This window comes from Choristoneura fumiferana, chromosome 8 (genome assembly GCF_025370935.1).
Source record: "Choristoneura fumiferana chromosome 8, NRCan_CFum_1, whole genome shotgun sequence".
NCBI classification, from domain to species: Eukaryota; Metazoa; Arthropoda; class Insecta; order Lepidoptera; family Tortricidae; genus Choristoneura; species Choristoneura fumiferana.
In genome coordinates this window covers 6,996,183-7,005,032 of record NC_133479.1, presented here as the reverse complement: position 1 = coordinate 7,005,032, position 8,850 = coordinate 6,996,183, and the positions used below count along the sequence as shown (strand labels likewise).

Here is an 8,850-nt window from a genome sequence, read left to right as displayed (position 1 = left end):
GCTTCGCGTGCGGGCCGCGCAAACATGAGCGCAGCCGCGCCATGTTATCGTTTGGCGTGAAGCTGTACGCCTTCGACGATTCGTTGTAAGCCGCCTGGAACGGCAGCCACTCCCTCGCCGCATCGGAGAAGGAAGGCAGCTCGTACACTTGGCGCGGTGGTGGACGCACCCGCGCCATCTTTTCCAGTGCCTCGGCGAGCTTCTCGATGCCTCGCTGGTGGCGAACGGCGCCGCTTGTGTTCGGGTGGTGGCGGAGATAGGCACCGCTTCGGCTCCGGTTTAGGCGCCTGTTGAGGCGTCGGTTGCTACGCCATGCTGCGCCGGAACCAATCAGCCCGCCGAGGTGCGCATCAACGGAGAAGTAGCCCATTCATATCGCAGTCGTCGCATTTATTATTCGGTATGGGCTAGTGTCGCAAAAATCAACTTCAAAAATCATTATTTCGGGAAACTTAACCTAATTAAAGCTAAATTACAGTACTAATATACAATAATCTTAAAATCTAATTAGAATCTATATAATTGAAGCTTAAGGGGCTGTTTCACCATCCATTGATTAGCGTTAACCGACGGTTAAATGTGATGCCGTCTCCGTTTATTCTAACACAACAAATAGAGACATCACATCTAACCGTCAGTTAACACTAATCAACGGGTGGTGAAACAGCCTCTAAATCTAATTAGAAACTAATTAAAACTACAGCGTCGCGTGGTTGTCCGCAACAAAAGCAGAGGGTCGTGGGTTCCAGCCCAGCTCCGAGTTCTTCGGATTTATATGCGGAATTACATTTGTAATTTACCATGAGCTCTTTGGTGAAGGCAAACATCGTGAGGAACACTGCACACTCCTGCGAAGAAATTCAATGGCGTGTGTGAAGTTCTCAATCCGCACTAGGCCTGCGTGAGAACTATAGCCCAAGCTCACTCATTGTGAGAGGAGGCCTGTGCCCAGCAGTACGGCGTAAATAGGCTGATGATAACGATAAATAAATAAATAAATATGTGGGTGACCAGTTGCTTACCTGAAGTTCTAGGCTTTGAATATCAATGGTGATACCAGCTGTCTTGTTCAAGGAAGCAATTCCAGCAGCTATTTCTCCAGTTGGAACCTGTACACCTGCAATCCCCAAATATATAATTATAATATTATATGAAAACAGCTATTTGTATAGAATGCTATAAATTGGGATCAAGCAGTTGCAAAATTTCGTTTCAAGATCTTATACAATTCTTTACACCTCAATGACTGATTGAGTGAGTAGAAATGTTGGACAACGTAAAGAGAACTTAATTCAAATCTACAATACATACTTTCACTCATATAGTAATGTATGTATGTATGTAAAGCTCTTTATTGTACAGAAAATTTAATTTTAATTCAATTTCATTTTTTTTTATTCAATTCAAACTACACATACAATTTTTTTTTTTCAAAAATGGTGGTACTTTACAATAAATTACACTGACTCCTACACTAGCCAAGGCCTGTTCTGTAGGTAACCAATTTGTATGTTGGTTAACAAAACTGAGGCGGAAAGTTAATACATTTTACCATATTAATTGTTAAACCATCTAGACTATTATTATTATAAAATTATATTAGTGAACAAAGGTATTCAAAAATTAAATTTAGCACTAGTTGTAAATGAGGTACTTTCTAAAATTTAATCGAAATTATGGTGATGGTGTGTGTGTGTGTGTGTGTGTGTGTGTGTGTGTGTGTGTGTGTGTGTGTGTGCGTGTGCGTGCGTGCGTGCGTGCGTGCGTGCGTGCGTGCGTGCGTGCGTGCGGCGTGCGTGCGTGCGTGCGTGTGTGTGTGTGTGTGGCAAAATCATCCCTAACAGGGATCTCTTCCAGTTGACATTGAGTTTCAGTTAAATTCTTGTGTTTAGATGACCAGATGGACTAGTGGTTAGAGAACCTGACTACGAAGCTTGAGGTCCCGGGTTCGATTCCCGTGTCGGGGCAGATATTTGTATGAAAAATACGAATGTTTGTTCTCGGGTCTTGGGTGTTTAATATGTATTTAAGTATGTATCTATATCTACATAATTATATTTATCCGTTGCTTAGTTACCCATACCACAAGCTTTGCTAAGCTTACTTTGGGACTAGGTCAATTGGTGTGAATTGTCCCGTGATATTTATTATTATTATTATTATTGTGTATCAATTTTTTTGTTTATCTTATGCTGGTTTCCGAATAAACACTATAGTTGGCAAAAGAGCTTTTACTAAAAATTGCATTTTTACAAGCTTTTATTTAGTTTCACCTACTCCCGTTGTCTGTCTCTGTCTGTAGTCAAATCTTGCAAGTATAATTTGACCAACTTCCAGTAGTCAGATTGACTTGAAATTTGGAATACTTATATAAATCGCGTGACAACACAATAATCTGGTAGTAACATCCTAGTAGTCCAGCCAGGATTGTCTCTGCAGGGCGGAACTCTTCAACGGTTAATAGCATCGACTTGAAATTTGGTATACAAATGTAATTTGGGTGACAATGCAAGTACAGTCAACAAAAAGAACAGTCAGCGTAAAAAGCTTGTATTCAAAATGAAATTTTTATGGTTAGGTTATTAATAGAAAACTTATTTGTTTTCGAGGTATGGTACATACCCTAAAAAGTAATATACATATAATTTTTTTAATATAGTAAAATATAAATGTATTGTGTCCTGTATTGGCTGTCACATATCTTGCTTGTCACAAACATAAACCTAATTATTTATACTAATTACTTATTTAGATTAATTGGAAAAAAATTAGTTTGCCAAAACTAGTCAGTCTCCCATGTTGTCATGAGGCAATTAAAATTTTACTAACAGAAGTGAAAATGGTAAATTATGCAAATCCGTGTAATTCAAATACAGGCACCCAACAGAATGCACACATTTTCATCAATAATAGTGTATTCCAAAATTGATTTGCTTGGTTCGCATACACATAACTGTATCTACTTACATCACCCACTTCAATATAAGTCTGTTTAAATAAACAACAGTCGCATGAAATTACCTGCAGTGCTTGTTGTAGGCAAATCTGTATTAAAGGTGTCTATTGTCCTTGCAGCAGATACTTCAATTTGAGTTGAACCTGTAATTACAAACAATAAAGTTGTTAGAATCTGGCCAGCAAAAGCTGTCCACGCATTTTTTACCAAACTTTAATCTGGTGTCATTTTAGAAGACTGTCAAAATTGACATATTGACATTCCACATCAAATTTGTTAAATAATAAATAAATAAATTCTAACCCGGCTTAGATAGTTTCGATATTTCTGCTCTAAGAAATAAATAAATTATTTTTTGTTCAATTCAACCTACCATTCTCAAAATGCAAAATTTTATAAGATTATATTATAATTAAAATGTTAGAAGACTATATTCAATGCCAATCTGGTCAAAATGGTCCAAAATTGATGCGTCTGGACTGTACATAAATGGACACTGACAAAAGTCATAAAATTGACCAAGGGACTCCTAAAGTACATCATCAACTTTCACACATTACTATAATTAATGTTGGTGTAGCTTGAAGTCTCGAAGTATAATTTAAGATCTGGAAAATTTTAATAATATCTAAGTATCAACATTGTTTAAACAGTGTACAGCAAGAGTTGTCAGCCACATTTCTTTTTAATTTGCCGCAGTTTGTCTGGTACAGCTTTCGTTGGCCAATATAAGTCCATCATCATCGTCAGCTCCAGCATATATACAATATGTATATCACACCACTGGCCACAGGCTTCCTCACTGATAGAGGGAGGGCCCAGTGCCCAGTGCAAGTTGGGAACTTCACACATACCACTGATCACAAGTGCGTGCAGGTTTCCTCACCATGTATTCTTTCACCAAAAAGCTTATGGTTAATGTTATTTCACACATAAATCCGAAAAACTAAGAGGTTTGAATCAACAACAGGTGGTAGGACCTTGTGCAAGGTCCACCCAGAGTTCTATACCACCTTCTTGCTCGCTAATCCTGCCATGAAGCAGCAGTGCTTGCACTGTTGTGTTTCGGCGTGGAGAGTAAAACAGCCGGTGAAATAACTGGCACTTGAGGTATCCCATCTTAGGCCTCTCGGTTGGCAACGCATCTGCAATACCCCTGGCGTTGCAGATGTTTATGGGCGGTGGTGATCTCTTACCATCAGGAGACCCACTTGCTTGTTTGCTATCCAGTCAAAAAAAAAAACAACAACAACATTCTGCTTGTGAGGTCATAGGTCAACTACCAGACTACCCACCTACCACCTGCGTATCATTATAAATGCAAAGTATTTCTTTATATATACATACCTGGTAAGTTAAGCACGGGTATTGCAGCTTTGCTCAATCTCTGTTTATCATAACAATATTTTTTTTTGTTGTTGACTCACTGTCCTATTCTTGAAAATGTATGTCATCGAACATTCTGACCCCACATTCGAAATCTGTCTATTTCCTTGGCTGGATCCGGAAACACATGAAAACTTACACCTATAAATAAAATAAATATGTTACTCTTTTTTCAGATTCGTGTAAAGCACAATTGCGCACTTGTTCTTATATGTGCACTTGTGTTTTATCCTCATGAAACAAATTTGCACTTGTGCTTCAAAAGGGATAAAACCGGCCAAGAGCGTGTCGGACACGCCCAAAATAGGGTTCCGTAGCCATTACGAAAATATTTAGTAATATTTTTCTAAGGATTTCGTATTTATACGGAATCTTCCAAGTTTAGGTATATTTTATACCTTAGGCTGCTATTTACTCTTAAACTACTAATAATTCTCAAGCAAACTTGCCGTTATAGTTTTCCTTTTAAGTTTGATATACTTACTACGGTTGTGAATTTTAATGAAAACGCCCTATTTTAATGACAATTTGCACTTTAAAGTTGAATATTTCGCAAACAAATCACTGAATTGAAAAATTGTCTTAGCAAACCAGTAGGGTTTTAAAAGACCTATCCAACGATACCCCCACACTAAAGGGTTAGGATGAGAAAAAAAATCACCCCCACTTTACGTCTATGGGAGGTACCCTAAAAAAAATTTAATTTACAGCTTTCTAGCATTGATAGTCCCTGGGCAAAGCCGCGGACGGACGGACGGACGGACGGACGGACGGACGGACGGACGGACGGACGGACGGACGGACGGACGGACGGACGGACAGACAGACAGACAGACAGACAGACAGACAGACAGACAGACAGACAGACAGACAGACAGACAGACAGACAGACAGACAGACAGACAGACAGACAGACACAGACAGACAGACAGACAGACAGACAGACAGACAGACAGACAGACAGACAGACAGACAGACAGACAGAAAGACAGAGACATGGCGAAACTATAAGGGTTCCGTTTTTGCCATTTTGGGTCCGGAACTCTAAAAACCGAACCCTTAAATGATCGCTATACAATGATCTGTCTGTCTTTTAAGATCCTTTTTCATCAGGGACATAGGGCTCTAAGCATAATTTTCCACACGGGACAATCTTCAATGTGGAGGTAGCATGCCGAAATTAATATCAATACTCAAACCTGGTGTGCAGTACCTTGAAGCTCTGTAAAAAATTAACCTTCGAAATCAACCCAAACAAAATATACCCTCATTAAAAAGGTGTTTCCATACAAATTACCTACAAGTTGTCCTAAAAACTTGAAATTTGGTATAAAGGTAGCTTTTATAGCAGCCAATCAAAAAAATCTGAAAATCTTAATTTTTCAGTGACCAATATAAAATACATTTTACTTAGGCGCAGGGTTGCTGTATTTTTGTTACATCTTAATTTTTACACTTAGAATTTTTTACCAAAATTAAGGCATGATGGCACATATTTTAAATGATGTTATCAAATAGAGTAAGTTAAAAGAAGCGTATTTTACTTGAAGAACTTTTCTCTGTAATCAAAAATGGCCGAAATAAAGGTACCCAGTGTTAAATTTTTGCAAGGAGCCGGACTTGGAAATTTTTTGGCAAAAAGAAGTCATGATGACACATATTTTCAATGATGTTATCAAATAGAGTACGTTAAAATAAGCGTATTTTACTTGAACAACTTTTCTCTGTAATCAAAAATGGCTGAGATAAAGGTACCCAAAGTTTTAAATTTTTTGCAAGGAGCCGGGGACTTGGAAATTTTTGGCAAAAAGAAGTCATGATGACATATATTTTAAATGATGTTACTGTATAGAATACGTTAAAATAAGTGTATTTTGTTAGACAAATTTTTCTCTGTAATTAAAAATAGCCAAGATATAGGGACCCAAAGTTTGAAATTTAGGTACAAGCAAAGCGAGCAGTGGTTAGTATGAATTGAGTCCACAACGCACGAGCCGAGCCGAGCGAGCGAAGCAAGCGTACCGCGGCAGCGGCCGCGAATTGCCAGAACTGAATTAAGCCGTTAATCTTAGCTATTGTTGAAATGAAATGAAATAATTTATTTTGCTTTAGACAAGGTAATAAATGGTTTTATAAAAATGTGTTAAGGTGCAGTGACACATGTAACCAAAAACACTGGCATGAAAACATTAACTTATTAAATAAGTTCACTAAAAAGACAATTAATTTTGTAATATAAATAAATAATCTAAATTGAATAATAGTTATTAATTTATAGATCAATGTAACCCTGTGATAATGTCAATTATTATTTTAAATATTCTTTAATTAAATAAAATGCTTTGTCTTTAAGCCACTGATATAATTTAAATCTGAATTTACTCCTGGGCAACTCAGCTATGCTCTTAGGCAACTTATTAAATATTCGTATTGCCATTGGAAAACAGTTTCTGCAATACAAGTGTGTGTTAGTTTTAGGATAAATTAGTTTATTTGGGTATCTGGTATTAAAAAGGCACACTTGCTGTTTTGTTTTAGTGCTTTCGATGTAATTTGACAGTTACATATTTCAAAAATATATAAACAAGGGACTATCAGTAAATTCAACCGTTCAAACAGCGGTTTACAAGTAGTTAGAGGGGGACATTACATATGCTACTTATACATTATTTTGGACCAATAAATACCCTATTAATGTCTACTGAATTTCCCCACAATAGTATACATATGTTAATATTGATCCAACGTAGCCATGGTATGCATTTAGTGCTGTTTGTTCATTTGCAATTTTTGTAAGCCGCCAGTGTATAAGCAAAACAATTTATTTTATTTACTATACTCTGAACATGCGGTTTCCATGAACACTTATTATCTATATTAAATTATACCTAGAAATCGTGCTTCGTTTGATTCTCTCATTATTTGATTATCATAATGATACAGTGATATTTTCAAAATAAGCCTTTCCATTTCGAAATTGTACATATGTAGTTTTATTTAAATTAACATTCAAATTGCTGTCCTTTTACCAGTTTATTATGATATAAACAGTTTTATTTATTTCAGTATTGTAAGTTTATTTATTTTTACCTGTTATGATGATTGAAATGTCATCAGCAATGTTTGATTAAAATATAAGTTGAATGCTAATTTTCTTTCTTCTACTTCTATCTCATCTGTAGTTGGTCACAGTGAAAAGTACCCCTTTTAAAAGATGCTCATTTTAACATACTCTAATTATAACAATTATTTAAAATAGGGTTTATACTCACATAGAAAATAACATTGTTTTGAATTTTAAGTCCTGGCTCCATAGTAATTTTACTTGAAAATTTTCTGTCCAAAATATGGCTATGTCTTTTTTGATTCCTGTTTTTACGCGTTTCAAGCAATAAAAAAAATGTGTGGTTCCCGCTTTGGTATAGTCTGACCAACTTTTCGTACATAATCTTCGGTGCGCGAGTCCGACTCGCACTCGGGTTAGTTTTTTTATATTTATTGAGGCTTTGGTACACATGATCAGCCTTATTGGGAGAGAGACTCCAGGCCAAAGAGTATTGTAATGTATAGGAATCTCCAGGCATAATAATGATGTGATACGATGGCTGTGACGCCAAAAACATTGATCAAAATAAAAAATCCTCTCAACAACGGTTAATGATTAATTATTAACCTTTTAAATACACTTAGAATGTATAACTAGCGATATAATTCGCCTTTGCCAAGCTTATAGTTCAATATTTCACGAGACTGAAAACTCAATCTTACAATTGGAAAACTATTTTATTAGAATGGTTTTATTTACCTTTTCCACTTCTTGTCATGCATCCCGGCACGCAGCAAACGAGAATACATATTTTAACAAATACGTTAGTAGTGAAATAATTAAATCAAATTCTATCTCGTCTCGACAAAAAATCGAAGGAGCCGAAGGCTCAAGTCGGCTCACCTCAACGAATTAATGGAGGAAGCACTAAAACACTTTAATTAATTAACAATTCACTCAAATAAAGGCAACGAAAGGTTGGAAAAACTGTAACAACAAGTTTTCTTTAAAACTGCCGACCGACATTTTGTATTTTTTACCGAAGGGAAAAGCAATGGCGGAATCGACAGATACGGTAAAGTAGGTACGATTAGGTAAGCAATGTTACTTGTAAAATGTTCTCTGTTCTTTACAAATTGCTTGAGAAAGTTTAATGAATCTTTGAATAAAATGTTTAATTATTAAGAATGAATGTTTAATATGATATAAAAACATATTGATGTACTTTCACTTATATTTTGGTTATGGCAAGAAAGCAGAATTTATAGGTAAGTTATTTTAACAAGGAGCGCTAGATTTCGCTAGCTTCTATGCAAATTGAGGAACCTGCATACTATTGAGAAGAGACCATAGCGTGGTTACGAGTACCTAGAAGAGGTATGTTGATTATGCTTTCTGTCTTGTACCTATTTAGGTACAGTTGAAGAGTAATTGGTAATGGTCGTTACAAAATAAATACATA

General features: G+C 36.3%; 1 long non-coding RNA gene across 5 annotated transcripts; it reads right to left on the bottom strand.

Moving 5' to 3' along the window:
• Positions 1-1,040: 1,040 nt before the first annotated feature.
• LOC141430258 (uncharacterized) lies at positions 1,041-8,469 on the bottom strand. 5 transcript variants are annotated; one of them, XR_012451633.1, is made up of 5 exons: positions 8,292-8,469; positions 8,148-8,158; positions 4,304-4,483; positions 3,022-3,099; positions 1,041-1,117 (listed from the first exon to the last, which is right to left on the bottom strand). It is a non-coding gene; the product is annotated as an uncharacterized lncRNA (long non-coding RNA). The 5 variants fall into 5 exon arrangements; XR_012451631.1 differs by having other exon boundaries at positions 8,148-8,468; XR_012451632.1 differs by lacking the exon at positions 8,148-8,158 and having other exon boundaries at positions 8,292-8,468.
• Between the last annotated feature and the right edge of the window lie 381 nt (positions 8,470-8,850).